The sequence below is a fragment of the Dermacentor andersoni genome, chromosome 4 (genome assembly GCF_023375885.2).
Source record: "Dermacentor andersoni chromosome 4, qqDerAnde1_hic_scaffold, whole genome shotgun sequence".
Classification (NCBI taxonomy): Eukaryota; Metazoa; Arthropoda; class Arachnida; order Ixodida; family Ixodidae; genus Dermacentor; species Dermacentor andersoni.
The window spans coordinates 220,957,192-220,973,678 of record NC_092817.1 but is presented as its reverse complement, the minus strand read 5'-3'; the positions used below and the strand labels follow the sequence as shown (position 1 = coordinate 220,973,678).

At 42.3% G+C, this 16,487-nt stretch overlaps 1 non-coding gene across 1 annotated transcript; it reads right to left on the bottom strand.

The window, feature by feature from the left end:
- Positions 1–16,030: 16,030 nt before the first annotated feature.
- Positions 16,031–16,103, bottom strand: TRNAL-CAA (transfer RNA leucine (anticodon CAA)). The gene has a single exon. It is a non-coding gene; the product is annotated as a tRNA-Leu (tRNA).
- Between the last annotated feature and the right edge of the window lie 384 nt (positions 16,104–16,487).

The window sequence follows — 16,487 nt, the reverse complement described above, 5'->3', positions numbered from 1 at the left end:
GTCAGGGAATTTTCTTGTAGGGGTGACGTCTTCCGTTATTCTTTTTTTGTTAGAACTGTTCGAGATTGGAACAGTTTGCCATCGAGCACTGTATATATTACACAAAATGATGCTTTTTTCCACGCGTTGAAATAATTTGTTGATGTATTCATTCAAGTTTGTAACCTCCCTGCTGTAATGCCCTACGGCGCGATGCAGGTAACTAATAAATAAATAAATAAATAAATAAAATTACATATGCAGTAAAGCACTAAAAAATTAGGTTACTTGAGGCGAACGCTAACCCGATCTCCTAAAGACACAAAGTTACTAATGAATAAATCTCTAATCCGCCCTGTTCTTGATTATGCATTTGTAGTTTGGAGCCCGCATAAGCAGTTAGAGATTAATAAACTAGAAGCTATACAGAAAAAAGCTGTGCGACTTATATGTCATCGTTACGATCGCGACTTTTAGCCCTCTTTAACACTTTCTTCCTTGAACCTAAACACGCTCTCTTCTCGTCGCCGTGTAGAATCATTAAAATTCTTGCATTGCATTGTCAATTCATTAGATAGGCTCTCAAGTGATAATTACATTAACTTCGCGCCGGGGTCATCAACGAGAAGACATCGTGACCTAAACTTGATTCCCTACTACGCACGTACTAACATGTTCAAATTCAGCTTTTTTCCGCGCTCAATCGAAGACTGGAATTCATTACCTGGGTCCATTCGCTCATGCTCATTCCAAGTTTTTGCAACCGCCGTCCCAGATGCATAATCGTGCTCACCCATGCCTGGCAGCATTTGTATAACTTCTTCTGTATTTTTCTTTCATCAGTGCTCTTTTCTAAAAGTGTTCACTTGTCTTTACCGCTGTATACTCCAATGCGTTTTCTGCACCTTTTTTTAACCCACTCCTGCTATAGCGCATATTGCGCTGCAGTATGTATAAATAAAATAAAAAAGACTACTTTTTGCCTAATCATTTAGTAATTCAGGCTGCTGACCTCTCGAACACAAGCTGTGAGCATTTACTTTGTTGTTAAAATGCCTTTGCTGGCAGATATGATGTAGCTTGAACCGGGATGTCTTTACAAGAACCTAAGGATAGCATCAACACGTGACTTAAACATAGTGCTATTTAGACAAATTCCGTGTCATAGAGGAACAGACAGAAGGCTTGTTAAATTAGTGTCATAATCTAACCATGCATATACTGTGTGCCCCAGCTAACACTAACCAAGCCGTTCAATCAAAAATTTTTAAGATGAAACACAATCGGTGTTCGGTCATCAGACCTCTGACTTAACATTGTGAATATTATAATTGTATCTTTCACAGTGTTCTGAAATATTTTTGTCCGTTGAACAGTTTGGCTAACAATAAATCCCTGTTTTCAACCTTGAAGTGCGTGCATATTCACAGTTTTTCTGTATCTCACAGACTAACAAATAAGTGTTTATTTTATAACAGTAATAACGTTCGTGTTCTCCAATTCGGTTTGCAGCACAGCAAATACATGCTTGCCCATAAAGAAAGTATGTCCACTACCATGTCGAAGGTATTGGCTAATTGCCCAAATGGCATCGCACATGGTCTTTTAACGCAATATAGACAGAGCCAGAAAGAGCACACAGCTTAGTGCTTCTGTGATTGGCAGAGATAAGACGTTTTGAAAAGTTATTTGTTAGAGCTAGGGTTTTTGTAAAGCCATTAAAGTAAGGGTGTAGAAATAATTTGAATTTTGAAAATGGATCGAATGGCTAACAGTAACTGCAGTCTACTGGGAGACAGATAAATATGGTGACTCTTTTGTCGGATTCTGCTGCAGGGCGCCATGTTTGCATCAATTTAAAACCCTATCCAAGCTGTAGTAAACATTACAAACTTATTCTGGTGATATGCTGTTCTTTTGTTTCATTACTATAAATGAAATAGTCTACCAGACATCACCTTTCATTTGTTTCTCATTTATAAGCCTCCCCCGTTAATTGACATCCAGTTTTATATAGCATCCGAATGTAAATAGCCTTTATTTTTACTTTTTACTAAAAGAACACAACCACATTTCAGTTCGGAAACAGCTTCCATTACTAGGTCTGTTCTTGTACATATATAGCTAAGTACTAAATGCTAGCAGCAAGTTAATGCAATGCATTAAAAACAATATTGATCTGTCATTGAGAATGCAGCAGTTATATCCTGACCTTGTAACACTGGAAATGAATGGCATGCATAAAGTCTTACCTGCAATTACTTTTGTCTCAGCCACAGAGAGCCTCTGACGAGCTATCTCATCCAGGTGTCCATAGTGGTTCTTCTGAAATACTACAAACACTTTGTTACTGTTACTCTGTTGCTTCAAGCATTGTTACTTCAAGACTGTTACTTCAATCATTGCAAAGGAATGTATGCCTATTTTGCTGCTGCCTTGCACTTTAATCTGACGTTTGCGCTGCTTTGTAGGGAGTTCTATATATGTCCCGGAACGGTGAAAATTTAGATACCGCCTGAACACTCCCGGCGAATTTTCTTTTCTTCGAGTAGAAGCAACAAAATAGCTGCAAGTCTCGTTATCCACATTATCTTTCCAGGACAGGAAATCTGAAATAAAGGCAATAGAAACATCAACACATGTATATTGTAATGCATTCCACTGATTCGTTACAGAGGGTAAAAATTGAAACCTGCGTTCCAAGGACTCTGATCCAAGCATCAAACAAGCAGGTTGCAGTAATTGCAGCAACTTTGATGGTATAACATGGATGGGTCGATTGCATTATTAAAAGTTGTACGCACAACAGCTCTCATGCTTTTTTTGTTTTCTATAAAAGACTTCTTTATAAAATGCAGAGTGTAGCATGTTGTGGTTACAAACCTCTTGCTAGTACCTTTATAGTACATTTACAGTCTTTGGCAGCAAATGTAGACAAATAAATGTTCCGACATTTGTTGCAGCGATCTTTTTTCCCTCACACATTACTCATTTAAAAAAATAAATTATGGGGTTTTACGTCCTAAAACCACTATCCGGTTATGAGGCACGCCGTAGAGGGGGACTCCGGAATAATTTGGGCCACCTGGGGTTCTTTAACGTGCATCTAAATCTGAGTACACGGGTGTTTTCGTATTCGACCCCATCGAAATGCAGCCGCCGTACCCGGGATTCGATCCCGCGCATGTCGACTTATTATGTACGCTGGTACCAGACTTTAGAACACATGGCCGTAAAATACACAGTAATAAGCATTGCTGTCACACGTGTGAGCTTTCCTAAAAGCTGTGTGCACATTGCGGCAACGCCAATTTATTTCAGTCACACACATTTTCGGGATGGTTAACTGTTTAAGTCTGGCGACGTCTACGTAAAATTATGTACACATTTTTTTTGTATTTGTGACAAGTTACACGGAACTACGTGCACACCAAATACTAGCGCACGCTCGAGTCATTACAGAAATTGCATATTGTGTCAAACAGGTTAGTGTAGGGGCGAAAGGACATGTCAAACGTTATGCCTTATGGCAAGTATAATCGAGCGAGGTTTCTTACCTTCATACGTGTCAAACGTCAATGTCTCCATTTCCACTTCGAAGGTATGCTCACTTTCGTGGTGCTGCCACAAGTCGCGAAGCGTTGCAAAAATCTTGTGACACAAATCACATGCGAGGGTTCGTTTCTTACTGGGTATATTTGCCTCCTCCTGTACGAAATTCTGCAAAGCTACTACTCCGTGAAGATTTCTTATGTGCTTTTTTTAAATTACTGCGATTAGAAAAAGTCTTGTAGCAAAATTTGCAACAATGCATCACGACGCGCGAAGTAGAGAAAGCGGTCCTAGGCGTAGCGCTTTCACAGCTGTCCATCTCAGTGCACAAGGCAAGAGTGACGGCGGCGCACGTGGGCGACAGCATGCGAAGCTCTAGGTACAGCGTACCCTAGGGAGGCACTGCCAAGGGCTGCTTTAGTTTTCCTGTTCCTTGAAGCGGAGAATTCCCTGGAAAATGGCGTTTCGAGGATACTTTCAACCGACCAATGAAAATGGGGATCAGTCTCCTATGGATACGGCCTGCGGCCCTCGGGGGCGATATTCAGGTGAAAAAGTGGGAACCGCTAGTAGTACACTCTACCGCATGGAGGAAGGAAACTTCCTAGAGGAAGGAAGTTTCCTTTCTTCATGCTCTACCGCTGGGGCGCCGCCCTGTTGCCGCTGGTCAATGTGGCCAACGCAGTTATTATTGAAAGACCTGAAAACAAGTACAGGTCACTTTATGCTTTGTCATTTAAAAGCGCATACCTAATGGCTTTATGAAGGTGATATGTTAATATTAAGTTTACAGAAAGCGCTTGATAAGTGCGTGACATATGTAAATCACGACGTAGGTATTCATGCAATAAAGGATGACACAAATTTAGGCTTCGAATCTCTGTTTTTTGGATGCGTAGTAGTTTTGTACAGTTTAGGCATAGAATAAATAAGGTTTAGGTTAGACATGCAATCGCACGTCAACATCGGACGCTATGGCCTATTCGTGCCTTTGGTGCCACCGAAGCTCCGAAGTGCTCTGGCATATACCTTCACATGTAAGTAAACGAATGTATCTTCTTGTTCAGAACATCACGCGAGTAGACAGCTCCTGTGATGCATCACAATCGTTTGAGAAGCGTCACAGTAGAGCATTTTTTTACATGCGGAGCGGGGTTTTTATTTGCAGGTTTCCCTTCAGTAGGAAATTGGTGGACAGGCGGACCAGCGCACCGGAATTGTAATGGCGAATCGACAAGCAAGTCATAGAAACTTAGTCTTAGCATAGTCATAGAAATTGTTGCACTTTGAACAATCATGCTTCTACAAAGGCCACAGCAGAAAAACAGCCTGATGCCGAGCATTTCTGTGCCACGAAGCAATCAATAGGCGAGTGCCTAATATGGACGAAATCGAGTGCATGAACCCACATATTAATATTGTAGGCGTTTTATTAACTGTGCAATATTTTGAACACTTCCTTGCATTTCATTTCATGTGGCATATCCTTTATGGTCACAAATGTGTGCAGCGAATCTATTTAGATGATCGACTCCGTGCCTGTGGGACCGTTCACTTGCACTTGATGCTGAGTCTTTGCATGTATGCATAAACTGCAGATATGTACACCAGATCCCTACGAGCATTTTCAAAATTCAATTATTTTAGACAACAGGCACATATATGCAATACTGACATATAATCTCAAATACCACTAAGCAGCTGGGACACATTTTTGTGGAGTATATATATATACTCGCAGGTAAAATAAGTAGATCATGTGGACAGCTCCAGCTCATTTTCCTTAAACAAGGGGTATGCAAAGATAACTTTTTTCTCGCTCACCGATTATTTTGCTGTATAAGCAAGAGAACCTAGCACGTTAGTGTAACCTATGCTGTACATCGCACTAATATGTGCTTTAATATACCAAGTGCGATGAGTTAGTTTTATGGTTCATTCAGTCAAATCACACTTCAAGCTGCATTCATCAACCTTCTATTGGATATTGCAAATGTTTAATGAAACGTGTTTCCCTGTTATGCAGATATGCAATGAGAAGCCCTTCTGTGTGTTCCAAAGGTAAAATTTAAGCTCTAAATAAAGACATTTCTAGTAAAAAACAACAAGCTAAAATGGTGAACGCATAGTATCAAAAGCCCAAGGTACAGAAATTATGAGAAGTGTCGAACGATTTTAAGGAAAGAATGGTATTTGAAAATGCAAGACTAGTGGAGGTCAAGCAAGTCAATATAGGTAGAATACTCTGCAAAATTAGGCGAGTGATGGGATGGCAAACAATTGGTGAGGAAATACGTTCCTTTTCTGCAAAACAAAAGCTGATGATTGTCATTACATAAGTCAATTTAGCATTATGAGACTGCTGCTTGATAAATTCAGAAACAAACAAAAAAGGACAAGACAGGCAAAAATAAAAAAACAATTTAGTGAAGCTCTCTCCACACTGGGATAAATAAAAAAACGGATCACATCTAATGTGGACACATCAGACGCCTTGTGAAGCGCTAAAGGAAAAATTCAGTTTCAGCCTTGCACTAATAGTGATAGTTACCACTGCATTTAGAAATTGAAAGCATTCATGCAGGCAAGGATGATTCTTTATATTTTTTGGCTACCACTTCAAATGCCTCCACCAAGTGTTAAAATGCTGCACGCAGCCATACTAAGGATCTCACAGCAACACCTACAGGTAAAAAGCAAAAGCAGTCAAAGTGCTGGTGTATTATGGACACTATGTTTGAAAACTTTTAGGCAAAAAGAGTGCAAGAAGCAGACATAAGATCTGCATTTATTTCTATAATTCTCCATTTGAATGGCCTTTCCTTTTTGCTTACACAATGCCTACGCCTAGCCACAGCAGCTCCCTCATGCAGACTCCGCAAGCCAAGAGGACGTGGAGACAAATGCAGGTAAGAGGCAAGAAGCAATAGCACTGGTATCGACATTCATCTAATTTCTTTCTTTTTCTTTCGTTTAGACAGCCAGCACACCTCGAACAGCCACCTTGACTGCGGGTGTGTCACCCTAGTTGCCAAGGAAGCTTTTGAGGGAAAGCGACAGGCAATGTGAACAGCCACATCTCCATGTAAACGATACTCTTTCTCTCGGATGATTCCTACGCCTCACCACGCCAGCTCATATGTGCGGACTCCACCAACAAAGATGCCGCGGAGGCACGTGCAGGCCAGAGGCAAGAAGCAGAGGCACTGGTGCCGACATTCACCCAATTTCTTTCTTTTTCTTACACTGAGGCAGCCAGCAAACCTCGAACAGGCACTTTGACTGCGGGTGTGTCAGCAGATTCCTGTTGTACATATGCTCATAATAAACTATATGAACAATAAACTCATAAAACAATATATATATATATATATATATATATATATATATATATATATATATATATATATACTTTGCAGTGATAGAGAGCGCATTTTGAAGCTTCCCTCTATATCTTGCGCCTTTAATTACGTATGTGTTGTGCGGCCCTCAACGCAGTTCCTGTAGCAGCTGCTTTGTCTGTGTATTGCACATTGGATTAAGCTTGTGATACCCACATGTGCAAAAGGCCTATACTTCTCTCACATATACAAAATAAGGTTCTATGTAGTTCTTTGTGTTACAATAAAAAATAAAAGTAAACAATCCGATCGTGGAATTGTGTTTATTGCAGTAATTCCTATGACAGTTATTGACAAGCTGACAACTTGAAGTGGTCAATCTGTCACGGAAAGAAATTGTATGTATACATATAGGAAAAAAAGGAGGTATGTGTGTGTGTGTTTGTAGGGGGGTATAAGATTAGGGCGGTACGAAAAAACGTACCTACACCGTCCTCTTGACCCATTCCTTTAAGGTACCATAACAAAGCGTATTATGCACAAAGTTCATACAACCAACTCTTACATTACTACACACGCCAGGCGACGCGAGCTGCATTTGCTACATTTGCGATCTATCGTCGCGACGATAGATCGCAACAGCGGCTTCTGCAACATAGCGCGCCCGTGCGAAGATAATTACAGAACGAAACGAGGAATCTGACCACACAGCTTCGAGCTCCCAACTCGTAACCTTGTCGAGTGACACTCGTGCAACAGGCGTGACCCCTGAAAACCGCATACCGCCGGAAACTTCAACAGGATCATCCTTCGGTTGCATAACTGCCACCTGCACGGCCAACATCGACCATACCCACACCATTCCGCAACATAGAATGAACAGCCCAAACACACGGCTGCACGCACACCACATCACCACACTACAAGCGAGACGCCATGCTGCTACAGTTGCCAGATTAAAACTGACTACTGTCAACAAGTCTAGCAAGCGTCTCAGAAGCTGGTAACCTCAGCGCATAGAAACATGGCGGCGCTCTTGCGGTTCCAGATTTCAATGCATGGACCCTATGGGTAGCTTGTCCGCAAGAGTCAGTATAATAACTCTATGGAATCAACGTTCTTAGTCATAATAGTGCCCCTGGGTGCTATTCTGGACATTCCGGCATTTTCTTCGAGGCGTGACGAACACGCGACACGTTCAAAATGGCGCCGATAGCCCCCTTTTGCTTAACGTGACGCAAACTTGACGTTCTGCCTGAGAAACTGAACTGAAGGCAGCTAACCTAACGTTCTTGATAAAGCAAAGCAGTTTTCCTCCCCAGTAAAAGCAGCTAGCTCAAAACGTACGATTATTCCATCGAAAACGCTTCTCGCTTCCATCGTCTGCTGAGTACAAGCCGTCGTCTTCTTCATTAGCTAGGATGCGTTTACCCGGGAAACGGAAGGAGTCATCGCACGTTGGTGCCAACGCACTTGTTTTCTACCTCGAGGCAACGTACCCGACCGACCAGTGGTGATGAGCACACGTTCTAGGCCGCGCTATTGCTATCTCGCGAAACGCAAGTGACTCAACCCGACTCGGCTGGCTGAGAAACGGCCGAGAAACGGCTGAGATATCCGTTAGCACGACGAAAGCGCCGGCGCAGCCATTTCTTGTTCAGTTCGATGGTTACTTGCACAGTGGGAGGAAACTTCAAGGCGCCGCCTTGCGTACATTCCTTCTCATGAATTAAAAATACGCCGTTCTCATAACTTTTGATTGTGCAAAAAGGCATCAGTCTTGATTGCAATACAAACGCAGCAGTGAAAAGTGGACAACGTTGCAGAAAGTTTGCTATGTTCAACCAATATTATTTCGTATAAACGCGTTCTTTTTAATAATGACCCAAAACACAAATGCCAAAACCACCCGAGAGCGATGAAAATACTATGAGCACGCGTTATGAACAACAGATTTTCATGGCAACAAACGACGGGGAAAACGGGGTGATACGCATTCTTCACGGCCGCCATTGCATGTGGCTGCTCATTAGCATAATTCGCGCGGCTCGTCGCACCACAAAGTATGGTTGAAAATCTCTGCATTGGTGGCCCAGCGCAACGTCAAGCAACGTCAAATTGAAGTTTACGAAACGGCCCTTCCTGTGGCGCTCCCCACAGCATATTCCGTCAGCCAATCAGCAAGCTGCCATGGCGCATATCTTGGATCCCCACCACATATTCGCGAAATCCGCCTTTTGCGACGCCGAACTGCGCATGCGCAGCGCCCTAGTGGCTGAGGACCGAAGCAATTTGGCAGGCGCACGGCCGGAGTCGACTCTACTCCGAGTGAGTGGAGTACGGCTATGGCAGACGCTGCACTTGTCAGAGGAATAGGGTGCCAGCCGTTTCTCTTATACTCTTACGGACCAGCACATATCCGTGTCTTGCCGTTCTACACGGTTTACCCTGACGTATATCGCGACGACGCCTGGCCGTCCAGCGGGCAGACCTCCACTCTAGCACACATGTTCCGGGAGTGCGGGTCGAGTACCCCAAGTTCAGCAAGGAGGAGTGGGATTCGCGTCTGCGTATCCCCGCTCTGACAAGCTGGCTCTGGCTGTCCGGCGTGCCCGTGACCGGGCCGGTGGGCTAGACCTGCCAGTCCCGACGTGGGACTAGCCGGGTGCGCGACGAATTCGCGTCCTCGCCGGACCTCCAAAAAAGTTGTTTCACTCGTCAACCTTGCCATTCTCGCTGCGGAACGCCTTTGAAACGTTATTGCCATCGAAATTTGGCGCGATGCCAAAGTCGTGTCTCGTTTACGGCTGCACCTCCCGTAACCATCCTAGCAGGAAAATGCGGATTTTACGATTTCCGTCGGTAAAACGCTATCGACAGCGCCGTGAAGCCTGGGTTATGGCTGCACTTTGTGGCAGATATGTGTTAGCATATGCAGTTTACCTCCATGTTTTTGTCATTACTGACTCATACGAGCAATTTCAACGAAGATGCAAATGTGTGTTTGAGCTAGCGAAACGAACGATCTCTGAGCTCACGCGACCTGGTGTGAAACGCGAAATGTTTTTTTTTCTATCGCCTTTATGCGTCCGTCGCTAATAATAATTATATTCTGGTCCTACCCAGGAAACACGCAAGCAGCTCTTTGATGTCTAAAAGATGTCTTGAACGGCTAATTCAAAAGCATAGTAGCTGTCTTGATCAAGACATTTTGTAGCCATGGACGTCTACAAGTACTTCAGTAAGCCGTGCTAACGTTACGCTAAAAGGTGGCTAATGGACAGCTTGACAAGAACAACTGAAGACTTTTATTAGACATTCCCTCAAACTCTTGCGGCAGCTCTTACAGTAACACGACGTTTGCCCACATTTACAATTTATTTTAAACGAGGCATGGACATCAGAAAAAAAAGTTTATACTGTCGGATAGAGTGATGCACAGGTAGTTTTTCCAGATGTGAACCATGGGAATAGTGTAGTACAGCCTCATTGGCCAATCAATTGAATGCCGCCTGCCAAAATTATTTTGCAAATAAAACAATATCTGTATTGTATGCTGATATAATTCCAATGTTCACCCATTGACCTAAACAAGAACATCTCTACGTGAAACACGTCATTATTGACAGAACTTCGCCCTGCTGGGTCTCCACCAAATTGAAATAGTTTCTAGCAAAGAAAAATTTTGTCGGTGATGCTGCAGTTCAGGGAAAAATTACATCCTGGTTTCAGCTACAGGGGGCACAATAGCCTTAGACCAGTATACGAAGCAGAACACTGTGCTGCAATGAATTGTTAAGAAACAACGGATAGTACACATCTGGAAAAACACTCTGCGAACCACTCTAACTAGCAATATAAATATATTTTTTCTGATCTCCATGCTTCATTTAAAAGTAAATTGTAACTTACTTTGTGGGTGCCTCTTGTAAGGTAACGCCACATGCTTGCACAGCATCACGCAGAAATAATGGCCAGTTCTTCAGCATACCATCCATTAGCGAATTCCTTGTACGTTGCATGTTACCAGAACTGAAAGATAAATCATAATATGCTGTTATTTTTTTCATAAACTGTACGATGAGCTTTTCATGCATAAAAGATGATTGCAAGCGAAAATGCAGCAAGACATCAACTTCACACCATGTCACATACTCATACTTTATTATCTAATAAATTAGAAAAGATGCAGAAAGTGTAATTAACAAGAGTGACAAATAGCAGCAAAGGTGATCATGGATAAATCTTGAAGATGATTGCCGCCGCTGCCAGAGTAGGCCAGCCTTCGTAGGAGAGCACTTGCTGCCCACAAAAGCTTGCTGTCACAGGCCACGAATGACGGTTCTTGTAGACATAGGCAAGCAATACCTGCACAGAAGAGGAGAAAAAAGGTGAGGGAGGAAATGGGAATATTGAAATTGGAACTTCAATTAGTCATATGTGCTAAGTAAGAAGTTTGGCTCACATAAAAAGTAAATTTAAGCACTCCTTTCTCTTAAATTACAGGTATCTTAAGGTACGTATGCGATGATGTTGAAAATGACTAGTATATTTCCTATCATAAGAAGCCAACAAATACTGACACCAAGGACAACATAGTGGGGTGATTCCACGAGAGATCAACACGGGTCAAAAATTTCATATTTTAAATTTCATTGAGCATTTTATATTTTATGCGCATATCACTAGGTAGCACTAAAGTGAATGTGGCTTCTTTGCCAAATGAATATTTTAGGAGGAAAAAAATAACGAGATTCTTAAGTGTGGAGTTGCCTATTTAATGCACAAGGCATTTTCACAAATTCACAACGATGTGAAATACAGTATGTTACAGCTACAAAGAATACATTCTTGTGTGTAAAACTTAGACGTAAAGAAGGGTCAACTAGCACTGTTTCAGGCTTCCGTGCAAAACGAAATTGCTTAAAAAATTGCTTAATTTCCTACAATCTTCAAAAATTGCATATTTATAATTTTTTATCAACTAAACCAATACATGTAGCCTTTTGAAATTTGCTGGACTGCGAGACCTTCACCTATTCAACAACTGTGCTGAATATTCTTGCTGTATCACAAATGACCATTTCTACAATTCGCCTCAAATTTGAAGTTTTGACAAAAATGAACGCTATTTAAAAATGAAAATAAAAAAAACCATCGTAAATTTTTCTCAAAATCTCGTAAACAACTATTCACAGGCACGTGAAAAAGAATATTAAAAAACATGTTGCATTATTTTGGTTGTAATCACAATACAGATGGTAGAATGAGAGCTTTGCCAGAATGCAGCAAGGTGCTAAGGAAAAGGAACATCGGGGTAAAAAGAGCGTGTATAAGGCTCTGACTTGCCTAAGCTTGACCGTACTGGCGACGTAAAGCCAGTTTTGACCTTATAATTAATACTTCTGCATAAAAGTGCATTTAGTACACTACTTATTCGCTTGAATGGGAATAACGAAGCGTCAGCATAACCAGTGCGTGGCTCATTTTATTTAACAGCAAGTGCGTGCGCCTTGCAGCATAGATAATTTGTGCCTTCTGTTAATGCAGCGTTTTTATTTTTTTGTGTGCTACAGAATTAACACTTAACTCTGTATAAATGTACACAGGTAACAGAATGTACGGCAGGTAAATGCCTCTAAAAATGTCGTACTGGTCATTACATGAACGTCATTATACAACCTAAGAGGGGGTGGTGGGAGTGGCGATGGTGTTGGTTAAGGCAGGGTTAGCTGGCAGATAATTCCAGCGATTGCTTATTTTACCACCTCTGAAGAAAAAGAAAAAAAGGAACTGTTAGAATACTATATAATGAAAAGTTCACAGTCCCTAAGGATCACCAATTGTCGGAAAGTTCACAGTTTCTTAGAAAAGCTGGAAAGGAACACGAGACTTCCTCTTTCAGATACTTGGGTCTTTTGCGAACCATTACCCGGTCCGCGCACTCTTGAGGAAATTGCCCTCTTAGCAAAGCCTCAAATAGAGCATTTATTTCTTCATTGAAGTATTGGCAGGAACAGATGAACTCTCGGCCAAACTTGCTGCTATACAATGTATGGGATAGTTGTTGAAGCACCACTGACGAATGCTAAACGATGATAGCGTGCTGAGAACACGTCCTAAGTTTACGAAGCGCTGCAGTACTGCCAGCTCTTTCCGCATTTTTCTATAGGACCAGCTGATCCAGAGGGCCAGATCACGCAGTTCTAATGGAGCGAATCCAATACGCAGTGGCACAGTTGCTTGCCTGTTGACTTACTGACCTGTCAGTGCACACTTGTTGATGATCCGCACATGCCGCATGGAGGCAGGGAGAGGGCACGAGGAACTTCGAGCATACTCGCTGTATACGCTCAGAAAGGCTTGATCCTTTTCCAATTACCTGCAGCAGTGCGAGACACTAATACAACGCGATCGAAATTGGTGGCGTCAGGCTCGCTTAACCAAATGTGCCATAACCGTATGCCCGGAACACGTGGAAAAGACTTCCACTGGTTCCTTTTGAGGCGGCGAAAGTTCTCTACATCATCCACATCTGCATAGAGCAGTTTTACGTTTTTCAGCGTTGCGGCCATCTGCGCCACCATTTCAGAGGCTGACCTAATGACTGTAGTGCTGTCTGCTCCGAGATTGTACAGCGAGGCTTGGTGCTTTACTAAGCCACCAACACCATCGCAAGCGTTTTTGCCATGTCCTGTGGCCGAAAAAAGCCACTTTGTTGACACGTGCTCCTTCTGTGACAGCTGCTAAAGCTGATACTGGTTTTTTGAAATGGCTACTGGCGCCGTCTGACACGTATGTAGCATGTTTGCCAAGCTGAAGTTCTTCCTTCATGCACTCATAGATTTTTTTCCAGCGCAAAGCAAGCATGTGCAGCATCATGACATATGCTATCACAGAGAACCGCAAAACATTGAGTGGATCCGCTACTCGTGACGACACACGTAAATAGCGAGATTTGTTTTTTTGTGCCAATGGTATGATTGTACGTCGTTCGGTACAACTGCTGTCCAATTCTCTGCAAAGTCAAAGACACGGGAACCGTGCTGTTGATTCCGTTTGGCGTCGTGTATTGCTGATGCTTGAATGCCCTTATATAATCATGGGTGATCCACTTGACAAGCCATGCGCCAAGCTCCTGGAGAAAGTAGCCTGTGCTGTCTTTTTGACGAGGTCGCCATTTGCCCATACCGCATTGTTTACCTCTATCTCTTCAGGGATTCCCAAAGTTGTAGTAGTAAAAGCATCCTCATTTGCACAATAATCGCAATCGCCCAGGAAAGAATCGGTCGTGGGCGAGGTGCAAAGACATAGTTCTTTGAGGTGGGTAATTGTGTAGGCACCTTCAATGAGCTCTTCTAGCGCGGAAACACAGTGTGTGGCGTTGGCGCAATACATGCAAAGGTACACTTCTTGTTGTGGAGCAAGAAGAACCCATTTCGGCCGGAGAGAATAAAGCTTTGAGAGACCAATAGATATATGCGGATTGGCTTCCTTAAAGAGACCATATGTCTCCCATACCGAGCGGGTCATGAATCTCTTGGCAGCATACTGTTTGCTTCCATCAACTGAAACAGATACTACGTCCTTTTTGTTGGGACTCTGCCGAGCACATCCATGCTCGTCTTTGGTATAATATTCAACAGCGGTCTAAACGTCTGTTGGGTTCAACCGTGCTCTCTCAGGTGCGTCTGGTGCTGACCATATTCTACGTTTCTCGAGCCAACGTCGGGATTTGTATGTCATGTAGGCTGACAAATTTGGAATGAGAGCTTGAACTTTTCGGCGCTCCAGCTGGCATCGCAGTAGAGTCAACAAGCGCATTTGCTTTTGGTACGAAGAGCAGATGTCATAGGTTTCTATAAATTTGGCGAACCATTCGGTGCACATGCCGCATTTGGTACCAGAGGGGTCCAAATGGCGCTTGCACTATACGAAGTAAGATTTGGGCCTTGCAGTGCCACCGAGTTGAATTTGCTTTAGCACCGGGCGAAAGTTCCTTCGTCGCAAATCCGACTTCTGCTGATGAACGTGAGGCAAAATTTCAAGTGGCACTTCTTTCTACCTCCCAGTCCGTCTTCTTCCGGTAAGAATTCGTCGCCTCCCGTGGATTCACTTCCCATTCTTGTACACCCTATCAACTCGATAAAAAGAAACGATTTTTTACAGCAGCCGCATCTGAAAACTAAATATGGGCGCCAATGATGGCCGAGGAGAGGCATGACTCCACGAATTTATGTCGGAAATTCAGACATTTTAGAACGGCGTGGTTGAAATAATTATATTTTACCAAAGCTGCCTTTACGTCGCAATTACAGCAAAGTTTAGGCAAGTCAGAGCCTTATGCACGCTGTTTTTACCCCGATGTCCCTTTTTCTTAGCACCTTGCGGCATTCTGGCAAAGCTCTCATTTCTACCACCTGTATTGTGATTACAAACAAAATAATGCAACATGTTTTTTTAATATTCTTTTTCACGTGCCTGTGAATAGTTGTTTACGTGATTTCGAGAAAAATTTACGGTGTTTTTTTTATTTTATTTTTAAATAGGGCTCATTATTGTCAAAACTTCAAATTTGAGGCAAATTTAGATATGGTAATTTGTGATACAGCAAGAATATTCAGCACAATTGTTGAATAGGTTAAGGTCTCGCAGTCCAGCAAATTTCAAAAGGCTACATGTATTGGTTTAGTTGATAAAAAATCGTAAATATAGCAACTTTTGAAGATTGTAGCAAATTAAGCAATTTTTTTAAAACACTTCCCTTTTTCACGGAAGCCTGAAACAGTGCTAGCTGACCCTTCTTTACGTCTAGGTTTTACACACAAGAATGTATTCTTTGTAGCTGTAACATACTGTATTTCACATCGTTGTGAATTTGTGAAAATGCCTTGTGCATTAAATAGGCACCCCCAAACTGAAGAATCACGTTATTTTTTTCCTCCTAAAATATCCATTTGGCAAAGAAGCCACGTTCACTTTAGTGTTACCTAGTGATATGCGCATAAAATATAATATATTCAATGAAATCTAAGATATGAAATTTTTGACCCGTGTTGATCTCTCGTGGAATCACCCAGGGGAAATTACTTGTGCTTAATAAATGAAATAAAAAGAACGATAAATTAATGGAAATTAAAGTGGATGAAAAAACACCTTGCCGCAGGTGGGAACCGAACCCACAACCTTTGCATTTTGCGTGCTATGCTCTACCAATTGAGCTACAGCGGCGTCGTTTTCCCATCCACTTTCTTGGGTATTTATGTGTCCTAGTAGAACCCTGGGAATGTCAGCCAGCGCCACAACTCGGAGACCGTGTTCCTGGCATATAGTCATTAAGTTGCATAGTAGAGTCAAAGTCAGCCTATAAATTATAATATGGTGTTTTGTGGCTAAAAATCCACTTACCAACCTGTCAAACAAGTCTGAGGAGCTTCCTGCAAAATATAATCAGTTTAAAATAGTAATTCATTCGCAGGTAAATGATGCACTGACTTAATTAAAAAGTTAAGTAGCGTTTTACATTGTTGAACTAAAAGCAAGTTTGGCATTTTGCGCTGCCTAGCTGTTGCCTTTCTTTCAAACTTAAACATGACCCAGTACAGAGTAAGCAGG